The following is a 26,142-nucleotide window of genomic DNA, read 5'->3' as shown; positions in this document are numbered from 1 at the left end:
GCTGGCAGGTCACTTTCAAGTTTTAGTGTTTTGGATGATATTGCCTAAGAAGGTGGCCTGAAAGTCCTCCTGCCCGCTGGCCTACTAAAATTAGACCCAGAGATGGGAAAGCAAAGTATTCATCCTCCTTAAAACTACTGTGAAGGAAAAGCAGTGCTGGGCACAATGACTCACTGACTCACCAGTCAACTTTTTTAGCACACATACATGAGTTAATGGTAAAGACTTATGGTCACCTTTAGAGTATTCTAAGGATAATTAGTAGTTTGGCCATGTGGAAAAAAAGAAAGTAATTGGACTAACTTACACAAAAACCTCTGCAAACTAGTCACTGAAGTAACTCTTTTCTTTACAAGATTATGGATGACATAACTTTCACCATCACAGATTAAAAATGCACTTCTTTAATGATGTCAGATCTTGTTACAGACACATGCAGCCTACTTGTCAGATCCTTATTTAAACTGAACTCTTCAAAGACAAAAGGGATTGTTACTGCACTCTGTATTCAAACTTAACTCCAGAATTTAAACTTCTCACAAGCACTGTCCCATGCCAACAAAGTTAAACTGTAGTCTGCCTTAAGCTTGTATAGAATAATTAAAAATTGTTTTAAAGTTGTTTCACTTCTTTTAAATGGTCCATATCCAAATAACCATCTCACTGAACACTGAAATACCAGCAGTTCTAAATTAGAAAGTTTTCCGAAGTATTTTAGGATACCGTTCTTTCCTTTGTTCCTATTGTTAATATCACCTTTCCAAAGGGCAAACACAGGTCCAAAGAAATTGGACTCTTTTTCCCATGTCAGGTGCCAGATGAGAGGTACAACACCTCACGTGAGGGAACACATTACCCAAAGCACTAGCTGTGTAGTTTAAGCCATGGGAGCAAGTAGACTTGCTTGGGCTTAGACCTCCATGCCTCGTATGCCCCCAGTGCCACACCACGAGACATTTCAATTCTGCAGCAAGAAAACCTAGGATCAGGCTACAGCAAAAGCTGCAATCCTCCCAAATAAACTGCATCTGTTGCTTGGACCACACTTTCAATGAGCAGTTCTGAAGCTGGGGGAATGGGTCACTTGGGAATTACAGGAATCCGTCTCTGAGAACAATAAATGCAGGGCTGTTGCTGAGGGGAGGGAACTGGAAGGAGAGTGGCACACACTGACAGAGCACTGAGATGCAGCACTGCAATGTCACAGGCCCTGGTAGCCCTGAGTTCTCACATCTTTCTTCTTTTAGACTTCTACACAGCAGAAATAACTCCAGAGTTACTTCATTCTCTGACTCAGGTCCTCCCCAGGCACCTTTTTCCTGCTCACATCCCTTGATTTGTTATTATTACCAAGCCTTCCTCCCAGTAAAACCACAGCCATATCAGGCACACTGAAGGAAAAAAGACATCCAGCTCAGACCACTGTGGGGGCAGCCTCAACTGCTGCCCCAACAGAATTGCCAGTTACAGGGCAAATTATTGCAGGGCCCACTGGATAACCCAACAGCAACAGCAGCAGTGTTGTTGCATTATGATTACATCCAGTTTCAAGTCAGTTCTTAAAACTGTGACAAGTTTTACTTCTAAGAATAACCTACAACCTGCATTCAGCTACAACAATGTAGAAGCATATCTCTCTAGCAAAAAGACCTGTTTCTAAGAGACTGTTTTTAATAACATGGAAGGAAGTATTCTATTTCCCAGCTGGGACTGACAGAGCACACTCAACCTTGGTAGGTCAGCTATCAGGAATCTCTGAATTCACACTCAAGAAAGAAAGGCATTGAAATTCCTATTGTGTATGCCATTTGACTCCTGAAATTGTGATACACACAAATTGGTTAAGGTTTGTTGTTCACATCATTCAAGGCTGGCTGAACAAAAATGGTTAGCCTATAAACGGAGAAAGACTTGTGAAGAAGAAACAAATGCATCGGCATCAGGTTAGCACATTCTTATATGTATACAAACACTTTGAATAAAAGTATTCTACGGGGAAAAAAAGTAATTGAGATGTTATCTTCACCATTGCCTGACAGAGGTGTGATAGAGCCAGAAGGAGAGATACACTGTACACAATCCTGTCCTAGAAAGAGAAGGAAAAAATTAAGAAGAAAACACATTTTTTAAAAGGAGCTTTTTTCCTCCAGGTACTACAGAGGTGACGTACTCTTGCTGGAGTGGGAAATGTTGCACACAGACAGGGACCAAAGAAGACGCTTGAGTCATAGAATCATAGAATGGGTTGGGTTGGAAGGGATCTTAAAGATCATCTAGTTCCAAACCCCCCCCACCATGGGCAGGGACACCTCCCCATCCAACCTGGCCGTGAACACTTGCATGGAGAGGGCATCCACAACATCTCAGGGCAACTTTGCTCGTGTCTCACCACTCTCATAGTGAAGAACGTCTTCCAAATGTCTAACCTAAATCTACCCTCTTCATTTAAAGCCATTACCCCCTGTCTTATCACTCCATGCTCTCATAAAAAGTCCCTCCCCAGCTTTCCCGTAGGCCCCCTTCAGGTACTGGGAGGCCTCTATAAGGTCTTCCCGGAGCCTTCCCTGAAGTGCCCTAACTCTCAGCCTGTCTTCATAGGAGAGATGCTCCAGCCCTCAGATCATCTTTCTGGCCTTCCTCTGGACTCACTCCAACAGCTCCATGTCCTTCTTGTGTGCGGGCTCCAGAACTGGAAACATTACTCCAGGTGGAGTCATGAGAGCAGAATTAAGGGGGAGAATCACCTGCTTTGAATTTTAAAGCCCATCTAAGAGAACAGCCTGAGCAAGGTACAAGGGTACCTGGGTGAAGGGCAGGGGGCAGGAGGAAGAAGTGGTTCCACAGTAAACAGAATGATCCATGTTTCCTTGATAGCAAACTGTAATATGTTGTAGAAATAAAGAGTATTTATTTTTGTTACACAAATTAAGTCTATCATATGAGGTTAGTAAATTGCTTGAAAAATATTATTCCGGTCTAGATTATATAGATGTATTTTTTAAGAAATCCTTCTCTAACTTTCTAAGTTATTTGCTCCATACTGCTCACAAGTGATCTCTGCCTTTCATGCTCCTTCATTTTACATCCTGATGCAACACGGAGCTGAAAAAGTTACTTCTGATCTCTTGGATTTGCATGCCATCAGACCCTATACTTTTTTCCCCAAAGAGGAAAAGTTTGAACTAATCCAGTAAAAATAAAGAAGGGGGAGTAAAATTCAAATTTCAAATAAATTGGTGCAACTTGAGAATCTATTCCAGAGAACACTCAAGTCAATTAGATTCTTCAAGTTCACTTGGATCCTAACTACGAAACCACTACTGTGTACCCTAAGATAAAGAGACACAATTGCACATGCATATTTAAAGTAGATTGAATCAAATAGATTTAAGCATTCAGAATGGTATAATAATTTATTATCAAAGTACTCCAAGTTCCAAAGCAGAGACAACACCATCACTGAATGTACCAGTTTTAATGCAAAACTCCTCCTTACTTCTAGCTGTTGTGACACTACTGGTGACCAGTTTTAAAAGCTTCCTGGACTATGCATGTGCTTAACTTTACATATATGAACTGCAAATGTGACCCATGGCACATACAAGACCTCCCAAAGACAACTAACATTTCTTAAGAGTCTTTGTATTTACCTAGGTGAAATGCTAAAAAACCTAGATCGTCAGTTTTAATTTCCTGCATTTTTTGTGTGTGGACAAGTAATCACTCACCAGCAGTTAAATATTTTAGAACAGATTTTAAAACTAGCAGACTGCTAGCCACTGAGCCCATTAGTGCCATTTACTCAGTGATGTCAAAAGTGTCTGGAAATGCATGGTAGCTGGGAAGAAATTCACAAAGCTCCTGACATAAGGAGCTTTCACTCTGAAATGGAGACACACTGAAGATACAGTTACAGAACTTGGCAGATGACCATAAAGATGCAAGGACAACACCACAGTGCTGCAATCCCTACTCTCCAATTAGCTGGAAAATTAAAATAACAAAAATTTCACAGAAACACAAAAAGAAAGTTAAAATAGCCCTCAGAGCATTGACCTAGTAAACATTTCTGAGTTCTGTTCTTTTCAGTCTGACCTAAATAATTTTTTTGCTCCCTTAGATACTAGAGTGTGAAAGTCTGAATCCACCATAGCAAGGGGTCTGCTATTTATTAACACTTATCAAAACAATAATCTACTACTGATTGGAACTAAGCCATAAAATGCAGATTCAAAATGAAATTAAGACATTAACAGAAATTATAATCGGTAAAAATGCCTTCTTCACCACCACCCTATACATGGCAAAGTAATAACAATTTGCATTAATTAAATTGCAGAATTAAAAGCAACATACCCTTTCATGATTTTTTTTTTCATGTGCCTTGACAAAACATATGTTGAAGTGTTCCTGCTACAACCAAGCACAGCTGACCAGTTCTATTGCAACACACTAAAAAAACAATTTGTTGGCAAGTTCTCACTCCTAGAGAATCTCTAGATGTAAAAAGCAATCCTCATTTGGAGCCTCAATGTGTCAAAGTGCTAAGGTTGTTTTTAAAAGCCTACCTGTCAGCTGGCTTAAAAATGCATACACAGTAGTTTTTGGTTCAAAATACTCAGAAGTCAAAGGAAATATATTCATTTTAGCAGCCTTCCCTCTCACGATCAAATTAAATGAGATGTTTATTCAGCAGTTCTTTCAGATTAAGTGAATACACAGAGTTCTCAGGTGTTTGATTTGCTAAACAGACAGCTGCAAACTACACAAGAATACAAGCAGCATGATGCACACAAAACTTCTGAATCATGCAATTCTGTAAAACAATTATCTGAAGTAGTTTATCCAAATGGACAGCATTTCTAGAACTTCCAAAATTTCTCTGAGCTACCAAACCAAACTATGGTAACAGCACTCTACCTCTGAATCCCTAAGTTACAGTTACTTCAGTGTGAGTTTAACCTTACAACTGCTGTTTCCCACCCAAGACCCCAACCGGCAAAGGCCCAAGAATCAGTCTCAGCCTTCTGCAGCACAGCTTCTGTAAGAAACAATGTTACAATGCTTGTTTAGTAATACTGAAGGCATAAACTAGCCTGACCCTTCCCGTCTACCTTCAAACAAACACAATGCAAAACAGGGTTTGCATCAAAGTTGTGAACCTGCATTTTTTACTGGAGGACATAAAAGGTGTGCTGTCTTAAATGGTTAAGACTCTGGTCAGAAGACAACCCTTCAGTTTCAGCATGTGTTGATGCAGAGCCTTGGAGGGGAACTCTGCAGTCTCAGCTCATGGGTGATTTTCTTTTGGTTTATCCTGAATTTGCACTTCTCAGCTTTGGATTGTTTTTTTTTAATTGTTGTCACAAAAGACCTACAAAATGGTAAGTATATATCCATGATTCAGAAAACATGAAATGTATTAGAAGCTGTTAAGATGATGGAAGTGTCACAACATTAAGTGTTTCACAGGAATTCATCATCCCATACTCATATTATACAGAGACCAGAATGGGACACAGAAGGAGGTTTTTACTTTTCAGTGTTGTCTCGAAACAATATTGCTTCTTTTTGCATTCATCCATTTTCTAGAAGGAAACTTCAAATCCTTGGCAAAATTTAAATCAATGTCAAAGCTTTCAAAGCTGAAGATTGATTTTCTCTTTTAAAAATGACCTCCAGAGTGCCTTTCATAGCAGAGCACACAATGTGACTATCTGTTGGCTCATTCTCACCCTTCAAAAGCCCTTTCTAATCTGACAATATATTTCAGACTGCTAGCAAATTGAGTAGTATAGTTTCATAGTCATGTTCTGAATATTGAGAGACAGGGCCATCAAAGAGACTTAAGACAGATTACAAAGCTACAAGAAAAAGGACAATGCTTGAACCTTTTTCTTGTTCATTACAGCATAGGAAATACAGTAATTGACAAGGCAAGTGAAAAGAACCTGTTTGACTTACAAATCCGTAATTCATAAATAAAATGCAGGAAACTTCTAATAAACATCACTTAGCACTCATTATTGCAAGAAAAATATTGACAAAATAGCCCAAACAACCCGAAGGGCAACCACGTTTCAACATATTAAAATCTTTATTTCAGAAAATATATATCTGCATCACCCACTTCTAAGAAAAAAAAAAAACAAAACAAAACCCACAAAAAACCACACTTTAATGTTCTGCTCTCTGTCAACAAAAAACAGACAATACATATATGGATCTTGCACTTCTGTTCACTACTTCAACAAGTGTTGGTAACACCATAAATCTGTCAGCAGGACAGCATTTCATTAACTCTAGAACAGAAAGGATTCCTAGCCCTTGATCACAGTAAGTTCCACTGAACATGGCTGAACGGAAACCATCTCTATTTATTGTAACTACCGACCTCAGCCACACCAACAATCATTCCACCTTCATTTAAAATAGTGTTGGAGTGATCTAGACATTTTCAGCCTAGAAACATTCACTACGTCAGTGCACTGGCCACATCAGCTCTGCAAGCGACAGCTGAGTGGCAGGACACCTACCATCCATAGGAGGGCTGGACTCCTGTCACCTCAAATGAATCATCCCCTTCCAAGCAGACAGCTGAAGGACCCTTGTTGCATTGGTCTTGGGCACCATGAGCGCAGGAAGCCATGCTGCCTGTCAGATTGCTGCACACTAAGGGCCAATGCTCTTTGTGGTGAGACAGCCATGGCTGCTAATGAAACAGAGATGATAATGTGCAATAATGGTCATGTGTAACAGTGATACTGAACTCTGACATTAACAGTGTGGTTTTGGTACCAAACAGAGTAAACAAGAGAGAGTTAGGGGAGGAAGAGAGTTGTGGCACCTGTGGGAACATCTCTGTTCTGCTTCGGACTTTGCAGAATGCCATCCATGCTCTTCATTACAGCACATCAACATACACCAACATGTATCACAGTGTGTTTTAAATTGTATACACCACACAACAACCACAGCTGGAATTAAACTATTCCTTCCTTTTTCCATCACTCACTCCTCAAAAGATTTATTTCTCAGCAAGAGCTAGAGATGTTAGGGATCAGCCAACAATACAGGACAATTTAACATTGGAGACACATCAGCACAGCTGTCTTTGTACAACAGAAAAATCACTGACCGTTTAATGAAGCTGCTATTATAAATATGAAGTGTGCCCTTTTACATCTCATGTTTTACAAGCCTATCATTCATACATCTATTTTAGCATCTCTAGAGGCAGACTGCAATCATCACACCTGGCCCACAAAAACTCTTGAGGATTACATCATCATCCTAATTAGCATGCTGCCACATAACAGTGTTTTCTAGTTTAGCAACAAGGATGATCCTCCCACAGCAGCCTGAAATACAAACTGGAACGCATTAGTCTGCAGTTTCAGCACCTGATGTGAAAATGTTAAACAAACATCAGGCCCTGAATAACCTACCAAGTGCACTCACAAGAAACATCCATTCAAAGCCTTCTTGACCATGAAAGTAAAAGAAAGTTGCTCACATACAATCACCAAATTATTCATCATATTATACTGACACTTCCAAACAGTTTGCTCAGTTCCACTGGGAATACTCGTATACTTGTATAAGGCTTGGTAGACCTCTAAGATTTGACTGACTGTGCCATATACTTCTGCTCTGTAAAGAATAAATGACAGTCAGAAATACTTGCAGCTGACCTACAGTATCACTAAGACTACTGCAACCAACACTCAGTGCTACTAGTATTTTACAAACAGTTGATAAAGCCAGCCAGAAACTCCCAGCAGCTACAAAATGTTTCATCAAGGACATGCTTTCCTCCCCACAGCTTAGTATTTGGGGGTCAGTGGGGTACCAGTGATTTGAAAATACTTTTGCAAATGAAAACAAGAGAAAAAGCAGCTGTTTCAAAAAAACGTGAGCCCTCAGAAGCATCTCTAACTGGAATTGACCCATTTTATAACATTTCCTTTAAAAGGTTGGACTGGCTCCAAACATTGTGTCATGCTATTTTTATCCATTGTAGGGGATCGAAACAGAGTCACTATCCTCACCAGTAATGAGACTCCAGTATCCTACTACAGGAATACTTTGTGTGTATCACCTGTAGAGAAATACAGCATGAAGTCAGAAAGCCTAGAAAAAATAACATGCCTTCAATATTGACCCTAAATTGAACAATTTGAATACCCAAAACAAGAAAGTAAAATGTGCATCAGACTTTAAACACATTAGCTTTAATTTTTCCTTAAAAGAACAAAGCATGAGAACAGCCCACCAGAAAGTAATTGTCTGGGATATGCTTGAACTCAGAGGATCAGAATAACCTACCTTCTGAATGATAAATACAGTATTACTGATGCAACCCTGTAGTATTTAATTTATTGAGTAAATTGTATTTATCGAGTACCCATACACTGCCTCTGAGGTGCAGAGACCATACTGACAATGGCATCATAGCTTTTAATGCAGTTTAAAATAACTTGAAAATCTGAAGAGATAAATGCCCTAAGCATGTCTATTTGCTTTCAGGACTTTAATCACAGCAGCAGCACAGTTCCAATTTGGAACAGTATCACAGTTAGCCCTGTCCTCATCCATCTTGGTCAGCTCCCAAAACACAACACTTAAAAGCAATTGGCTCTGGAGCATGTGTTTCATTTTTGTAGGTTTTGGTGGTGTGTTTTTTGTTGTGTGTTTTTGTTTTGTTGTTTTTTTTTTTAAAAAGTCATTGTGTATTGGTTAAGAGCTACACTTGAGAAATGTGCTGAAATAAAAGTCCTCAGCCAGAAACTAGAGCAGTGGGATATTAAATTCATTTAGCAGGGCTCTATTTAATTTTTCATTGCTTTAATCCTTTTTTTTTTTTTTTTTTTCAAAGGTGCATTGTTAATGGAGCAGAAAGGCATGAACTTACAGTCAAATACATGCTGGCTGCAAAATAAACTGGTTTTCAAATACTCAAAAGAAACAGATTAAATTCTTATTATGATACAGCAACACACCACCACCACCACCAATAAAACATTTGAGAACTGACCTACACACTTTTTTTTTAAACCATCGTATTATCTTAGGCTGAAAATTAAAATGTTTATTGTTTTGTGCTTCTGACTCTTTCAGACAAACCACACCCTTCACATTATAGATTTTTTTTTTTTTTTTTTATCCAGGGAGTATTATGTTTACCTGATGGTAAAGAAAGAAGAAACGCACCAAACTTAACTAAATGCATTTACAAATACAAAGGTATGGAAAAGTCACAATACACCTATTGACCAGAAGAGTAACTCTTTCAGTAAATGTTTAATACAAAGTGTTAGTAAAAATGAAGGAGAAGACCGTTGATAAATCAAAGAAAGAAACGTAAAACAAACTGGGATTCATGATTGGTTTTTGATCCAGGACTCTAAATATTATTTCACAAATATGAAAATTCTTCCCAATTTTTTATCCTACTTTGATTGCTCAAAGGAAGAACAAGCTTTTTCCCAGGAAATTTCACAGCTCCATCATTCAGAAGAAATGTACACAAAGTACAAAATTTGTCTCAAGTCTATAGCATAGATGAGATCAAGCCACACTAACAGGATCTTCTTCATAACCCAGTGAAGTAAATATAAAATTTTCTACTGCCTTTTATGGACTTTGTATCACAGTGTTTTGGTTCCAGTAGAGCCTTGCTGGTGGCACAGTTCAGGAATATAATTAAGACAGACTAATTTGGTAACAAGAATAACCCATGTCTCATCTTTATCAAAACTACAATCCATTCAAATCAAACGTTCAGCACAGCAGTGATTACCACTAAAAGTAATTGAGTTGCATCCAAATTTCTGTCATTCTTGACAAAGACTGTAAGCTTCAGGTATCCCTTTCAGAACCATATGGCTGTCTTGAGACAGTGCTTCATATTTTACAGTTTATGTAGGATGCACAGGGTCAGGAACAGCGATTGTTGTAGGATCACTGTATCACCACACAAAAAGCTTCATTCTCTTCTCTAGAAACATGCTTTGTCTAGCTAATTGATCAAGATTTCAGAAGATGGTCCTGAATCTAGTTCTCTTTATTATACGAAAAAATAAGCTACAAGCACAAGGATAGATGAGAAAGAACACAAAAATGGAGAAAAGGTGCAAGAATCCCAGAATAAAAACTAATTCCAAAATATATGGGGTGGACAGAATGCAGTATTCAAATGAAGGTAATGTCTTTCAATGAACATACTCTGCAATAGGGAGCAATCGTAAAAACAAAAATGACTTAGCAGCAGCATGTGACAGAACGATACACTAAATTCTTCTGCATACAAATTACTGATAAGAGTGCAAAATGTTTATTTATCATGGATTTAACTGGCTAGATTACACGCTGCAGAATAAACAGTCATACCAGGACCTCCCACTGATATGGAAACATTTAAAATAATTCTGCAGTAGGAACAGCAAAATGAAATCACTCACCATTAGTGTTGCATTGCTGAAGCTATCTGAAGAGTCAGCCTTCTGGAAACAGATTTTTCTATCAATAATTGACAGCTGATACAGTTTCAGGCAGCACTGGTACACCAGGGAAAGACATGCTGCAGCAGCAGCTCCTTCTCATTTAGCCTATCCCTAGGACTTTTTAGATCTGTTTCTTAACCCTTTCTAGGTATATTCTCCCTGTGTTTGGGGTGAAAAGAGAAAGGCATGATACATGTTATAAGAAAAGAATGCACTACTTCCCACTTTACTTAAAGTGTGACAAGAGTTGTGGGAAGAAAGTCAGTAGGATTTTGTCATAACAATAAGCTAAAGAGAAGTAAAATCTAACACCAGAATATGACTCAGTGACTGGCAAGGAGTTACACCACGGAGACATGAGGTACTGTAACCAGAACAATGATTTTCCCAAATGTAGAATTAAGAGGTCAAGACCACAATAACATAAAATACTAGCAGAGAAGTACTCTAAAAGACAACAAATAGTTCATAAATTTCTGTTAAGAAAAATGGTTATGATTCTCTTCCAGCCGTGAACCAATGAGAATCACATTTTTAAATCAAGCCTACTGGGTTTTAGTGAGGCCAAGACCACAACCTTACACAGCAATTTTTTAAACTACAGAAAATCTTAAGCAAAGTGATGGAAAGATAAATGTTACTTCCTCTCCTGGGATAGCTCCTTCTGTAGTATTCTGAAACCATTCACACTTCTTAAATTTGGGGTTTTTTTCTTCAACAATGTCAATTTATATCGAGGAGAAATTGTTTTCTGACATAATTTCACAAGATTACTTCTCTTTGTTACATGATTTTTTCTTTTTCTGCATGAAAATATCAGTCTGATCCAACAGCTCAGTACATTTTAGTAAGGATGGACTGTGGGGCCATGGAGGACATCTAACAATGAAAGGTTTAGGTAATTGTTCACACAGGTTATTTCTCCTCACAGAAAAATAAATAAATAAACAAACAAACAAAATAAAATAGAAAACTCTGAAGAAATCAACTGCACTCCATTCTTCTGTGTCAGTTTCACAGCAGTCAGGCCCATTGCATAGGGCTAGACAAGACCAACTGCACTGCTACTGTTGCACCTGTCCTACAAAGTACTGGGGAGAAACAGATTCTAGTGAGATGAAGGATAAGTTCATATAAAGTGGTTGCAGACCTACTAACCCTAATGCCATCCTTCAGGAATCATACACAGGTAGATTGAAGCTGGGAGAATAACGTGCAAAGGCTATGATTTATGTAAAAGATATTTCTTCTTACTTCTCTTCCCTTAGTTTATTAATTGTTAAGAGTCGATCTTCTCTCTAAACCACAGAAGAGGTCTCTCTTCCTTTCCCATTCAAGCATAATAGAAAATCAAAGAAATGAGTGTATTTTCAGCATGAGTACAAAGAAATAAGGCTCCAAAAAACTAATCAATAGCTCTACCACAGTGTTGGCATTTCTCACAGTTCTCTCTTCCACACAAATCAGTGGGGGAAAAAAAACTATAATGAAATCCCACAGGTGACATTGCAAGCGCAGTTATTCCTCAAATATAAATACACAAAAGTGGCTTCAATCTGTATAAATGTAGACCCCTAAAACATAGATTTCGAGCCGGTTTCTCTGGGGTGCCTTCACAGACAGCCTACAGATAGTAAGTGTAGGCAGCTGCAGGTATCTTATTGTAGATGTATAAACATTGCTGAGATCAATCCCTTTCAAGTTGCTCAGCAAGAAAATCACACTTTATATTTTAAAAAAATGCAAACAATGAAATAACCAAAACAACAACAAAAACCCAGTCCATCAAGGATTAGGGCTTCCACTTGGGCCACGATTTGACATGTATATCTTCTGTGGAAGCAAAGAATTGGTAGTGAAATCTGGACATCCCTCCTGAAGTCTGTTCCTACAGGTGATTTTCCCCATGGCTCCTCATATTGTCTTGGTTCCAGTTTTCCTACATCCAGCTTACATGAGCCTCAACTGGACGACTAATCTGTTTTCCTCAAACAGCTGGAACAGCATTATGCATGTATGTCCCACAACCGAGAGGTATTTCTTCTTTATCAATGGAACTAAATTCTGTGCTGACTATTTGCATCAGACTTTCCCAAACACCTACCCACTAGATTATACTTCTTTAATTTTCATTTCTCATAAATTTAATTTCTTTTTCTCAGAAAATATCAAACACTTGCTTCCCATATGGGCTTTTATTCCTCAGTGTTACTTCTGGCAGAAAAGCTACAGTGTCCTTTCATTTTCTCTTCAGACCTAGAGGCAACAAAGGAAAGTAATAATACATAGGCTTTTTTAGATGATTGCCTACAGTCATTAACTGCATCATTTCTCAACTGATGTCCAGATTTCAAATCTAACTCTGTACCGTTCTCTCACTTTTCTTCTCTTTCTTCACTTGTGGATGCTGCTCTGGATCAATATCCTACAAGATTTCCGACTCTACTAAAGATCTTGCAACAGTCCAAACCAGCATCAATTCCCAACTCATCAGGCAGTAACACTTTGTTTTATTTACTGAATATATACTCTCCATCCTCAGAAGCATTATTTTCAGAAAATGCTTCAATTTTTAAAATCGTACAAAACATACCAAAGTCTTGATCTCACATCACTCTTGTTCATTTAAAAAAAGAAATATTTTATTCAAATTAATGCCTAATTGTTAATGCTCACTAGTAATTTATAGTCTTTCAAAGATCTGACATTGACATAAACATAAAACACAAGGATCCCTGTAAAAAGCCACATGAAATAAAATATAATAAAAAGGGTGTTTTTTTTCCTAAGGGAATAAACTGCACATCTTTCAGATCTCTTCCATCAATAACTCATGTGAAGTGTTTTAGTGAATTTCTCCCACCCCTCAACCCCCACCAAGATAAGATTGGAAGGATAAAACAATATACCAAATTCACAGAAATTTAATGTTCAGTGAACACTAAATACATGACAACCACCCACAAATGTCAAGAAAATGCTGACTCCTATCACACAGTTCTACTCTATACTTCTCAAGAAATTTCCATTCTGAGCAAGCAAGAGCAATTTCCCCATCAAATCTCACAATCTTCTGCCCTGTCAGTCCACTCTTTTTTGTGCTCATGAACATTATCTAGATCTTTGCCTCTTCCCCTGCATTAATTCAGTATTAAGCATCTGGTTTCTCTTTTTCATGCTATACTCCAATGCTTCCACTGCACCCTATAGGGATATTACTGTGCTCGTTTTCAAGTGCTAAAAATAAAACAAACATATGTCAACCCAAGGACAACGTTGGAAGGAAATGTACTTTAATGTAACCAAAGAAGAATATATTTAGCATTTTGTTACTGAGCAAGGATGAAAATAAACTTGTCAACACATCACTGTGTCTAACTGTGAGGCCCACACCCCACTCAATTCTTTCTGTAGCATTTATTAAATATGTAAAGTGGATTTGGTCAGTCTTTCTTCTTAAGAGTGACTCTTGGCATCCTGCTACTACTGCTGGCCAGAAGGGCCTTCTGAACTGCAGTGTAAAGCACTTCCATATTTTTCAGGAGTCAGTTTTTCTACCAATTAACAGTAATGTAGCCATCTAAGGTGCATTTGAGCAGTGATGCATATTAGACTTCAATCTGGAATCCTTCCAAAACCAAATACAAGTGTACATGGGAACTGGCATGCCACTTACTCTGCAAAAAGGGAAGTGAAAAGTGAGTCCTAAATAAGAATGTTGTTCTTTGTATTTCTTTCATTATTATTGTTAAGTTGGGGTTTGCTTAAAGCAGTACTGTTTCTGTGTCCCCAGAGAAAAATGCTCATCACAAAAGCATTATTATATTCTTAAATATTGCCTCTGAAGCATTTTTTTAAATTAATACCTATCTTTTTAACATTTTCAACCATTTTAACTTACATTTTTCAGATTGGGGAAAAAATACTACAACTCTATACACTGAACTTCATTTAGGAGAGTCTGTATTCATTTTAAATCTGATACTAAAGACAAGAACCATTATGCCTGCTTTACTTAGCCCTTTAAAGCACAAAACAAAAAAATGTATTGTTAGAGCTTGTTTAGGGTGTATGGAATTCAAGGTAAGAGCAAAGACATTGATAGGCTGGACTTCATGATCTTAAAGGTCTTTTCCAGCCTTGGTGATTCTGTGAAATAAGTATAAATTAATGTGGGTTTAAAACTGTTTTGTACAGCTGTATAAAAATTTAAAAGAGAAGGTAAGGAAGCCCACTAGAAAGAAGCAAAAAGCTAAAATGTTAACCCCTACAGAATCTGTAGGTTCCTGCATCCACCACCACAAGGAAGAGTATTCAGTAAACTGAGGCACTACAGAACCTCCTGGTCTGAAAAAGCTTCTGGCTTCAAGAGGGGTGCTACTGTGGAACAGGAAGATTTGCTCTAATACCCAACAGATTCAAAGGTTGACCGCTTCAGTATGTTACTTTTTTTTTTTCTCCCATATCCTTTCTCAATTAAAAGTTATTCTCTTACCCATCAGTGTAAGTAGACATCAGTGAACTCCATTCTAAATTTAAAATCTATTAGTATTTTAAATATTAATGTTAAAAAGGCTCATTGGTTCCAGTAAACTTTAAAGGCAGCTCATAGCGTCTACAAAAGGAGTAGCTGCAAAGTACCATTCTGGCAGGGTTTTAGGTAAGCATTAATGGAGCTCTTAAGAGCTTCCTCATGCTTCATCAGGGCCATCTGAATCCTACTGCCAGAAGTCAAACAGACCCAATTAGCTTCCTAGGCATGTAAAAAACAAAAATATTTAGCCTCAGATGCACTTTTAAGTCCACAAGAGAAAACCAAAATCCAGCTGACATATCCCCCAATACACATGCTGTGGTTCTTGCAATGAATTTTCTAAATTTTGACAGTTTGTACACATCTTTCCAAGTAAAATGAACTCCCACTATATTCATACAGATTCTAGCCTTCTTTTAGGAAAATACAACTATTTCCTCCCCATTCAGGTCATTATAGAGTCACTGTGTCAATGCTGGATGATTGAAATACCTCATCAAAAAGGCAGAAGACTGACAAGCATTCATCTTTTTCTTCAGGGATTTCAGGGATACAAAGCCTATCAATACTACTCAGTGTCTATCATTTAGGACTGGCCAAAAAGTTACAATACTTCCAGTTATAACATTCAACATTTTCTGAAGGTTTGCATTAACTTACAGATATGAGAAATAAGCATTGATTTCAATAAGCTGTCTTCACTGATAAAATTATAGCACTAGACAAAAAAATGTGTCTCACATTAAAAAATTCTCTTGCAACACATTGTCATGTTCATTTTTTAAAACAAGACAGAAAACTTTATAAAAGTAGATGCAAGGTAGCTTGGGAAATGCTAATAATTTCTCTATTTCAGACATTAAGATTTCATTTCATTTTTCTTGGTTTTCTAAGGATTTTCATCCTTAAATTAAGAACACATTCTTAATTTCTACAATCTACATCCGCAATTATGCATTAAATGCAAAAATAATCCTTAGTACAACATTAAATCATAGGGGAGAAGAAAAGAAAATACCCAGAACACTAGAAAATGCAAAAGTTCTAAAAATGACTCATTTGCCACATGTATCCTACAGGGATTTTTTAAACGTATAATAAATATCCACAGATGGAGATTCAAATCAAGAAATCATATTCCAGACTCTTTTGATACTGATAATTCAGAGCAACCACATTCAGCAGTCAGCACTAGTCTGCCTCACTTCGCCTTCAAAAATATATTCATGGCTTTCATTATCAACACACGGTACTATAAAGATCTTAGAAAAAAGATCCAAACTGTATAAAAGATTGAAAGACAGTTTAGTGTCTAACTGCTTGCTGATCAATTCATCTCCTAGCTCCTCAGGCTTGTCCACAACTTAATCTACACTGCCAATTTAACACTGTCAGCTTTGGAAGAGCCTCAGATTGCTAAAATGATTGCTAGATTACTGGAATAATTACCTAATAACTGCTGACAGGCTTGATCTCCTGGTCTCTTCTAACACTCCCAAACTGGGGGGCACATCCCTTCAGAAGTATATGAAATGTATCCAAACCATCCGAAATACAGAAATGAAGCGTTTTTCTAAAAAAATATGAAAAAAATTAAAAATTACAACCATTGTTCTCGATTTTCTTGTATAACACTGCCAATACCTACAGGTAAAAACACATTCTTTCCTTATGAGAGAAATTCCATATTCTGTATGAAATACCTTATGTAATTTTCTGAAACTGTGTAACATCTGTGTTCAGAGAACTTGGCTTCAAAAATAGTATTTCCATATGCCAGTGTTGACATTGTACTTACTCAGCATGTAGGAAAACCCATGGCATAGTAACTGCTTCTGTCATTTTTTGTTCCAAGTAGCATTGACACATATCCTATATCTGTTAAAAAGTATATCTTATTACTTAAAACAGTGGCAAAAGCTTCTACCGATGTGAGCTTCTACTCTGTAGAGTTTGGGGGACAACCAATTCCCATACAGAAAAGTGGTCTTGAGGCTTTGTGCAGCCTGGTCTAGTGACAGGTGTCCCTGCTCATAGCAGGAGTTTGGAACCTGATAATCTTTAAGGTCTCTTCCAGCCTTAACCGTTCTATGATTCTATAAAGTGCTTCTGGTCTTTCAGTTGTGAAAACAACCAGCAGGACTTATCTGAGCATCATTTAGCTGGGTACTAACAACCCAGTACCTAAACTTAATGAAGGATTTTGGCAGAAAGGTATCCTGAAGGAGGGAGGCATTGCTTGGTTGGTTATGGGGGTTTTTGAGAAGGAGTCATATATAATTTGGGTACCCAAACTACAAATACAGAAGAAAGGCACAGAAGCAATCAACACTGAGACTCTAAGTCAGTTTCATACGGTTCAGCTTTCAGCATCAATTGCTTTTCCCTTTTGCTTACAATTGTGTGTTTTCAATGGCTGAAATTCAGGAAGATCCCACTGATTACGGTTTTTCAATTAAGCACAGAAAGCGCAGGAAGATATTTGACCAGCATCTCTAGAGGTTTAACTTGTTCTACATTTTAGCCTCCACTGGGTACCACTGCCAACAGACGATCCCATTTTAACCTTAATGCTTCCGAAGTGACCTGGAAGCACTCGAGATCCGACCTGCACAGATGACGGACTTCGCAGGCACAACCGGAGGGAGGGGTGGGAAATTAACACCTTTAACTCTGGAACGCCTGCTCCTCCTGCCTTATTCCTCACGCTGCGACACGCACGCGGTCACCCTCCCCTCCCCACACCAGGGCTGCCGCCGCCTTCAGGAAACTCCCCGAGGGGCCGCTGCCCTCCGGCACCGCGCTGCCCGGGCCCGGGGGCTGGTCCTGCGGGCTGCTCCGCCCCGCACGCCCTCGGGCCGGGCACCCGAGAGCCAGCGGCGGCTGGCGGCCCTGCCCCGCGTTCCTGCCCCGCGTTCCTGCCCGGGAGCATCGCCCAGAAGCGGCGACACAACGTCCGTTACGGCTGGAGGCGGGACCCGCAGCCCCAGCTGCCCGGCACCCCTGCCCGCTCCCCGGCAACCGCAGTCCCCGGGCTGGGCAGGGCTGCCCGCCCCGCCGCCCCTCCTCCGCGGGCGGCGATGCTGAATCACCACGGGCAGCCGCTCCAGCGCGTCTCCCCAGGGACGGCGCCCCGCGCCCGGCAGCCTGTCCCCGCGGCCGCGGAGGGCAGAGGGGCGGCGGGTGAGGCGCAGCGCGAGCGGAGGGGGCTCTGGGCCCGCCGCTCCCTCACCCTTACCTGTCGGGGGCAGGGGGGGAGGCTCCCGAGCACCCCGGTCCTCCGGGCGGTGCCTCCGAGCCAGGCCAGGCGGAGCGCGCCGCGCCTCACGGGCGGCACAGCGAGCCTGTCCCGGGCGGCAGCATCCGAGCCGGCGCCTGCCGAGCCGGGCACCAGCGGGAGGAGGAGCGGCAGGTTCCAGCGGGGAGCTGGGAGAAACCACTCCCCGCGAGGGGGCAGCGCCGGCGGCCGGCCAGGCGGGGCCAGGAGGACGGGCCCTCCCACCCAGGGACGTGCGGGGAGAGCGCCCGCGGAGCGGCGGGCGGTGCCCGCTGAGCGGGGCAGGCGGAGCGGGAGCGGGCCCAGCCCGCCGAGCCGCTGCTGTCCCCCCGCCTGCTGGCGGTGGCAGCGGCCGGCGCTGTCTCCCTGCCCGAGGGCGCGAGCAGCGGGCCCGGCAGCAGCGCGGGCAGCGCCTCCCCGGCCCGGGCCAGCGAGCGGCGCCGCCCTGCTCTTCAGAACCGGGCGCGGCCGCCTCACTCCGGCCCCTCAGAGACGCTCCTCCCGGGCTCCTCCCGGCCGCCGTGGGCGAGGGGCCCCGGGGCTGGCTCTGCCGGGCGGGCAGCGCCCCGGCCTGGAGCACCGCGCGGCACCTCCTGCCTGCGCGGGCGGGTCTCGGCGGGGCCCGGGGCTGCCGGCGGCTGGTTTTGCGCAGATCGCCGCTTTGCAGGTCCTGTTGTCACCTGCTGAAATCCTTCGGCCCGTGCTGCTTTATACGTGTTCCCAAACAGTATTTTCCCCTTCCCTCTTGGTCTCGTAACCAGTGCTTCCCCTCCTCTGTGCCAGCTGCTGTTGCCGCTCGGGACGAGCCGTTTCGGGCTCCTGAGGTGCTGGCGCCCTGGGGTACGGCACCTGGCGTAATGCGGGCATTGTGTTAAAGATTAAAACAATGGAGAAACGTCTGTCAAAGATTTAAAATAACGTTATCAAAAGAATAAAAAACTTTTTAAAAATAACATCTCTTTTTTAAAAGAATAAATAAACCCCACGTGAAATTTAATCCATCATCTCAATAGGTTATGTAGTATTCTCTTTGTTTATCGAGGTTAGGAGCCAGATCCACAAGCAGTGGAGGTTACCGTGACATTGGATCTAGGCTGACTTAGGTTTGCTGTGGAACTAGCCCTCATCTTTTATTGACTTTTTTTGGTTGCTAATGTTTGGGGTTTCTTCTATCAGTTAACTTATTTTATTCATGCTATAACATTCTTACATCACAGATTTGTCACTACTACATACCTTTAAAATCAATTTCAGTCTAGCCTTTTCTGCACAATCTCTTGGCTAAAATAGGCCTTCCCTGAGAATCTGCACAACTAACTTTCTAAGGTAGTTAGAAACAAATACATTCAGTAGGCTTAAGAGTTTTCTTTTTCAGAAAGAACTGGAATGGACAAAGTTGACAATATTTACTGATGTGAAGCAAGTTGGTTAAAAATTTCATTGCAATTTGATCAGCATTATGGTTTTTGTTCTACTTTAATATCTTGCAAGGTAAACTGATATTTTAATAGGAACAGATTATGGGCTTCTTGCAAATACGAGAATGTTAAGGACAAAACAACACATGAAAAAATATTTAGTCAACATTAGTTATGTCAGCCTTTTCTCATGTGTGGGTATGCATTTGTAGCTTGTGAAGTTGAAGAATTTCTTACTTTTTACAAACATGGTATTTTTCATTGGGATTGATTACAGTTTACCTTGTGGGTTTTATTGATATGCAGAAATTATAATTTATTCACCCATCAAACCTTTGTTAGGCTTGTCAAAAAAAAGAAGCAGAGATATAATTTCTGCCCACAAACGTGATCTCATGGAAATTGTTTGTGTAGATAGGTGCCTATAGGAGCAGATCCAAATTTTAATTAAAGAAATCCCACGCTAAAGCAGAGGCCATGGGATCTAAGCTTGTCCCCTTGTCAGCATTCTTTATTTTCCTCACAGCTGAAGAAGCTGTGTTATGGTATGCTCAAAGGGAAAGGTTTGAATTTCTTTGTTAGTCATTTGGAATGTTGCCACTGACTGCAGATGATACCATATACAAGGTTTATCCTCTTACAAGTTACCTCTGGGTCAAAGCTTGCTTTGGGCCTACAGCAGATCCTGCTTGCTTTGTTTTAGCTGTATGTCTGCATTCTGTACCCTAAACCAAGTCTCTACACCCTAAAGTCTGAGGTGCACCTCTGCCGAGTTATGTCATAAAGTGGGAAAAGCAGCAAATCACAAGCAAGAGTTTATGATGAGCGCCTGTACCCAGCTGTTGCGTTACACTTTGCAGGCGATCCTGGAGCTTGGCAACACAACTGTGCCCTGCTCTGCTCCCAAGAGGCTTTTTCTAGCAGCCTCACTTCCAAGATGCAGCTAATGCTTCCCCTTTCCAGAGGAGGGCTGGTGCAAACTGATGCTAGTCTGGGCTGGGGAATCACAAGCTGTGACACAGCCTCCCAGCAAAGACCAGAGCCTGACAACACAAATGCTTTTTCTCATCTCCATTCCTGGGAGAGAGGAGGCATTAATCTCCACCAGAATGTGCTTTTAGTTGTTTTTTCCCAGAAGCAGGTCAGATTTACTTTTTTTTTTAAATGTGATCCACGTTCTGAATCACTCTGAAAATACACAGTACTCACTACTTCCCATGTTGAAACATTAGAGGTAACAAAATGTAGTAAGAAACCCAAACAGATGCTTGATTAGGAGAATTAAATAGTGTTTTGTTTTTAATATTGAGCTATTTTAGATTTTGAACATTGATGCACTGGAGACAACAGATGTGCCTAGATAATTCTTGTAAATAGAACTACCAATAAAACAATACCTTTTATGGTATGAAGATCATCTTATGAATTTCACAAATAAACAAATATAGGCAAAACAGAAACCCAGAGATCAGAAGAATGTGCTTTCTCAGAAATATACACATTTCTATGAATTTTCTTTTTTCTCTCCATTTTTTCCTGAATCCTGGGTATGACTTGCTATAGTAGAAGAACAATGGGGGCAATCAGATCAATCCTGTCTTTCTGAGAAAGGTTGATTATTTATTTGAATACAGTCCCTATTTCACCGTTCCTGTTATTAGTAACATACTCTTGGAATAATTACGAGCACTGTAATGCTGCATATATGTAATTCCATCTCAAAGTTAGTAAATAAAATTTCTTCAAATTTCAAATAGTATATTTAAATTCTCCAAACATTGTTTTTTTCATAAAGTCATGCAATAGGCTTTGAAACACAAAGGTATTACTTCTGTCCACTCAACCAACAGCTTACAGAGGTGCAGTATGATGTAGTCCGATATGGTCCAGAAAACTTGAAGTTGCATTTTGCCTCTGCTTTTGAAACAGATTTTTGAAAGATTTAGGTTAGACATCAGGAAGAAATTCTTCACCATGAGGGTAGTAAGGCATGGAACAGGTTGCCTAGGGAGGTTAGGGATGCCCCCTCCCTGGAGATGTTCAATGTCAGGTTGGACAGCCTGTCTTGTGCAGCCTGGTCTAGTGTGTTCCTGCTCATGGCAGGGTGGTTGGAACCTGATGATCTTTAGGGTTCCTTCCAACCTTAACCATTCTATGATTCTATTATTGTATCTTCATGTAACTGGTAGTGCCAGGGAATGCAAAAAAAAAAAGAGTATCAAAATATTAAAAGTAACATACATGAAGTTCCAGAACTTTGAAACAGAACCAGCATGTAGCTGTATAATATGAAACTTAGCTATTCCACTTATGTTTTCTTCTTTTTGTATGACATCCATCTTGGAATATATTTACAAAGTAGCTAATTACACTTTCTAAACAGGTTTATTTTCCCACTTGCCATCAAACTATATCCAAATACAGTCTGTGTAATAAAAAAATCACCCATTTCCTAGCTACTGACTAGAAAACATTACCAATGAGGAAACAAGGTTCAGCTCAAATTTCTTCCCTATATTTTATATTCCCCTCAGGATTCTCAGCCCAACCATATTTTTTGCTTCAAAGAGCAACACCCATTTCTTTTATAATAAGCCATCTGCTCAGTGTGTTAGCAAAATCCATGCAGGAGCCTCCCAGCAGCACCAACACCTGCTAATAGGGGATGGTGTTTCAGGCAGATACTGCCAGCCTGTCACAGCTTCTTATCTCCTATCTCTCTAATCTTCAAAGTACTGTCTAGGATTATCTCCTAGAAATTAAATGCCCAACAAGATAGATTATTTTTTTATATATCAGCAAACGTGCTTGATTGAGTTCATTGCTGCTGTAAACATCTTTTATGACACAGATCAATGTGAATTTACTAGCTGTAGCAGTATGATATTGACATAATGTAGCATTTCATATACAATAACTTTTATAGTCCTCATCACTCCAAACACACTCTGGGTGAAATTCAGTACTGATGTAAGCAGATACATAACACCAAGGGTATCCACAGACTACAGTCAATTACATTTAATCTTAATGGGGCCCCTTTGGTTCAGGCATGTTTTTGAACAGCTTTAAGACACAAGCACTTCTATTTTTAACTACACAAAAATATCATTTCAGAGTGTCTTTATCTGTTCAGTAATCAAAGCTCGGTGGTTCTTTTTCAAATAATCTCTTCAAGTTCCCATCTGTTGTCTGTCCCTGTTTAAGAAAAAGGGAATCCCAGAACTTCAGCAGTTTGGAGAGCCATTTCTTTTTGTTGAGCAGCCAAGAAGCCAGTAAAAAAAAAAATTTCCACTGTACAAAGGCTTTAAGATCAAGTGAGGCAAGTAGAAATTTTTATCTGCTGGAAAATTAAGTTAACGGGGTCATTCAGAAAATAGTTTTCCTAAACATTCACAATTTGGGATAAGACCATACAGCGTTTCTAAAGACTACCTACGCTGTTGTTGGCCTGCAGGCCCATGTAGCATGGTGTGCACAGCTCTTCCTTTGCAGCTGGAATTAAACCATTATTTAAGCAATATGCTGAAACAAAGAAAGCTCACCCAACAGGCTAAGTACTGTTTAGCTGGCATTCTTTATTCATGGCACTGGACACACAGGAGAGAGCTCCTCCAAAAAATGTGCAAGCCTTACAGGGTAAGGTGAGAGATATATATACAGCTGATACCTAATTATGTGTAATATTTCTAAGAAACAGTTTACATATTCATTAGTTCCCCAATAAATAATTTACGTAAGTGTCTGCCCCTTATCGCATGCATGTTAAGTTCATTAAGGTCTTCTGGGGGTCATTTACCTCATCCTTGAGTCTTCCTCACAGGAACCTTTGGTCGAGTTCTGTCTTTTCTCCTGTTTATCTCTGCTGACTTTGCAGTAGAATTGGTTACAGCAGGCATTTCTAGTCTCAGTTGAATGGCTTTTTCTTCAAAGACCCTTGTATTTCTTCCCTAAAACTACAGATAATCTCACACAACAGGCTTTTACAACTCACTAGCAGGAGGCCCAGATGAGAGATTTACACCCTACAAGCAGTTAACTATTTGAAGTCAGAGTTTGCTTAATGCTCTGTTTCAATGGTCAGAAATCACAGAAAAAAAAAAAAGGACAGAAGTTTTTGCCCCAGCAAAGTTGTGCTGTTTATGTAGTTAATACATTCTTTCATAGTATGAAAATTCTCAGAATCTGTTCAAACCACACAAGATGTAACTGAAAATTGTTTCATACAGGCTTATTAAATAAGTCTAAAGTTATTAGTTCATTAGTTTGATGTATTACAATGTGACAACTGTTGCATGTTCTACTGTATTACTATCACTGTAACCATTTTTAAGGAAGAGAATTGGAGTGATTCACAGAATCACCTGAAGAAACTCTAAATCTTTTGAAGGCATTGATGCAATTAACATAAAAGTCTGCACGCATTTTCATTGTCAGGGTCTCTTGATGCATTAATTTAAATTTGGACTGCAAGAAAAATAAATAAATCCTTTTGCATATATTACAGTGTGTTTGGATATGTTAGCATACCTTCAACATATGCAAAACTTTTAATCATTCAACAAAACTGCACAGGAATTATATGCACAACATTCCTCTCAGGCATATATCTCCATTGAGGAAAAAGATACAGATTCACATGTATTCCAGTGTTGTTGGTTCAACAGCATGGCAGCCATGACTTTGTGCCTATCAGATAAGTACAGTCAAAAGACACAGAAGATAATGATGTGAAATACGTTCAAGGCTGAGAAAAACCTATTTTCTGCATTCATCTAATTCACTTCACATTTTGTGCACTGCTTTGAACATGACCTCTAGAGTCTCTGGCAGAATAAAGTGCACAAGTCCTCCCAGATCCCATTCATGTGCTCAATAAATCAGATATCATAGACAGTCTTACAAAATTGAACATATTTAAGAAGTATTCATATATAGTCTTGTAATGTTTCTTATACATGATAGTTTAAAATCAGTATTTTTTCATACAATATCTTTAGTTTGTGTTCTACAGAGTATTCCTACAGCAACTAGCAAATCTGTCTCTGAAATCTTAGTTTTAGGTACAAGTCTTTACATTAGCTAAGCTACTGAGAACATACTACAGAAATATTTTCCATATGAAAAGAGCTACTGAAAAGTTTAACTTTACTTAAGTAGAACAAAACTGTATGCAGAATATTAATCTGAAGTTTGGAATTAATTAATAAGCACAATTGTAACATTGAAATATATTAGTTCCTCACTCGTTCCGCACACAAGTGTCTCAAAAAACTCCTAGGTGATATAAAAACCTCTTTATTTGGACCTGATAATTCAGCTCAAAACAGTTTCTAGCTGCGTGGATAACATTTTTGGGTTGTTGGGGAAAGCATTTTTCTTTTATACCAGTGCAAATTAATTTTGCAATGGTGACAAACACTTTTTAATTACGGTGACAGGTCTATAGAATCCTTTAAGGCTTTTTTTTTAGTATACATGCTTCTTTTTTTTCATATGAAATAGAAACAATACTTATAGCCTTCTTTATGAAGGCATATTAGAGGTATCTGTACTATGTATTACACTGATAAAATATTTCCACGTTCATAGTAATTTCATTACTAGGTAGGTGTTCGACAGCACAGGGAAAAAAAACCAGAGAAATGACAGTAGAATCAATACTGCCTTTTCCATGGCAGCAAGATAGAGAAACTTCATTAACTGTGAGAAACCTTCCTCATACCAGTACTGCGAGATGCACTGGGCTACAAAATGCAAAAATATCTAACTACATCTACTGAGCTCTGATCTGTCAGGGGAGACTTGCTTATAAATAGAGTCAGATGCTCAATGCCTCTACATTGCTATTCAGTTCCTAGAGTGGACGTTAGCCTGGCAAGGTGGGCAGCAGGAAATCAGCACACATCACTTCTCACCTACTCAAACTGGGAAATTGCAGCAGAGGACAGCAGTAAAATAGAAGTGGCAAGATATTTCTGCAGAGAAAAAGACAGAGTTATTGTAGTGGTGACTAGGACTAGCCATTTACATTTATAGGAATACTTAAGTCTAGAATTATAGTAGCCTCTTCTGCAATGTATTGTAAATCCTGCCAAATCTGAGTCTGTGCCATACAGATCCATGCAGGATCATTACAGCAATATACAGATATGCATACAAGAAATGCAGACTATAGGAAGGTACTTAATGGAAGTACTCTACAGATGTGGGCAGTCTCAGTCTTAGGCAAATTAAATGAACATTTAAGAGTTCAGATTTATGTTACAAGGATACAGCCTGTCAGAAGACAGCAAGAACAGGGCTGCTTGCTAAGAGAACATGAGCCAAGAGTCATCCCACAGCCACAGGGACCAGCCCCACAGTGCCCAAGCAAGGGAAGCAACACAAACCTGGAGATGGTGGACA

The 26,142-nt window shown here is 39.8% G+C and overlaps 1 protein-coding gene across 8 annotated transcripts in view; it reads right to left on the bottom strand.

The window, feature by feature from the left end:
* The window catches only part of TTLL7 (tubulin tyrosine ligase like 7), a 66,257-nt gene extending 47,871 nt beyond the window's left edge, over window positions 1-18,386 (bottom strand). For 4 of the 8 annotated variants that reach the window (XR_007890037.1, XM_051624886.1, XM_051624893.1 and 1 more), the window contains exons 1-3: window positions 18,278-18,386; window positions 16,489-16,612; window positions 10,464-10,664 (exon numbers count right to left, since the gene is read on the bottom strand). The gene's annotated coding sequence lies outside the window, so the exon portion shown is untranslated. The remainder of the gene's footprint in view (window positions 1-10,463; window positions 10,665-16,488; window positions 16,613-18,277) is intronic. The other 4 variants (XM_051624887.1, XM_051624888.1, XM_051624891.1 and 1 more) reach the window with 3 other exon arrangements.
* Between the last annotated feature and the right edge of the window lie 7,756 nt (window positions 18,387-26,142).

The sequence above is a fragment of the Apus apus genome, chromosome 7, assembly GCF_020740795.1.
Source record: "Apus apus isolate bApuApu2 chromosome 7, bApuApu2.pri.cur, whole genome shotgun sequence".
Lineage (NCBI taxonomy): Eukaryota > Metazoa > Chordata > Aves > Apodiformes > Apodidae > Apus > Apus apus.
Note: the sequence above shows the minus strand (reverse complement) of the source record. Positions and strands in the feature narration are given on the sequence as shown.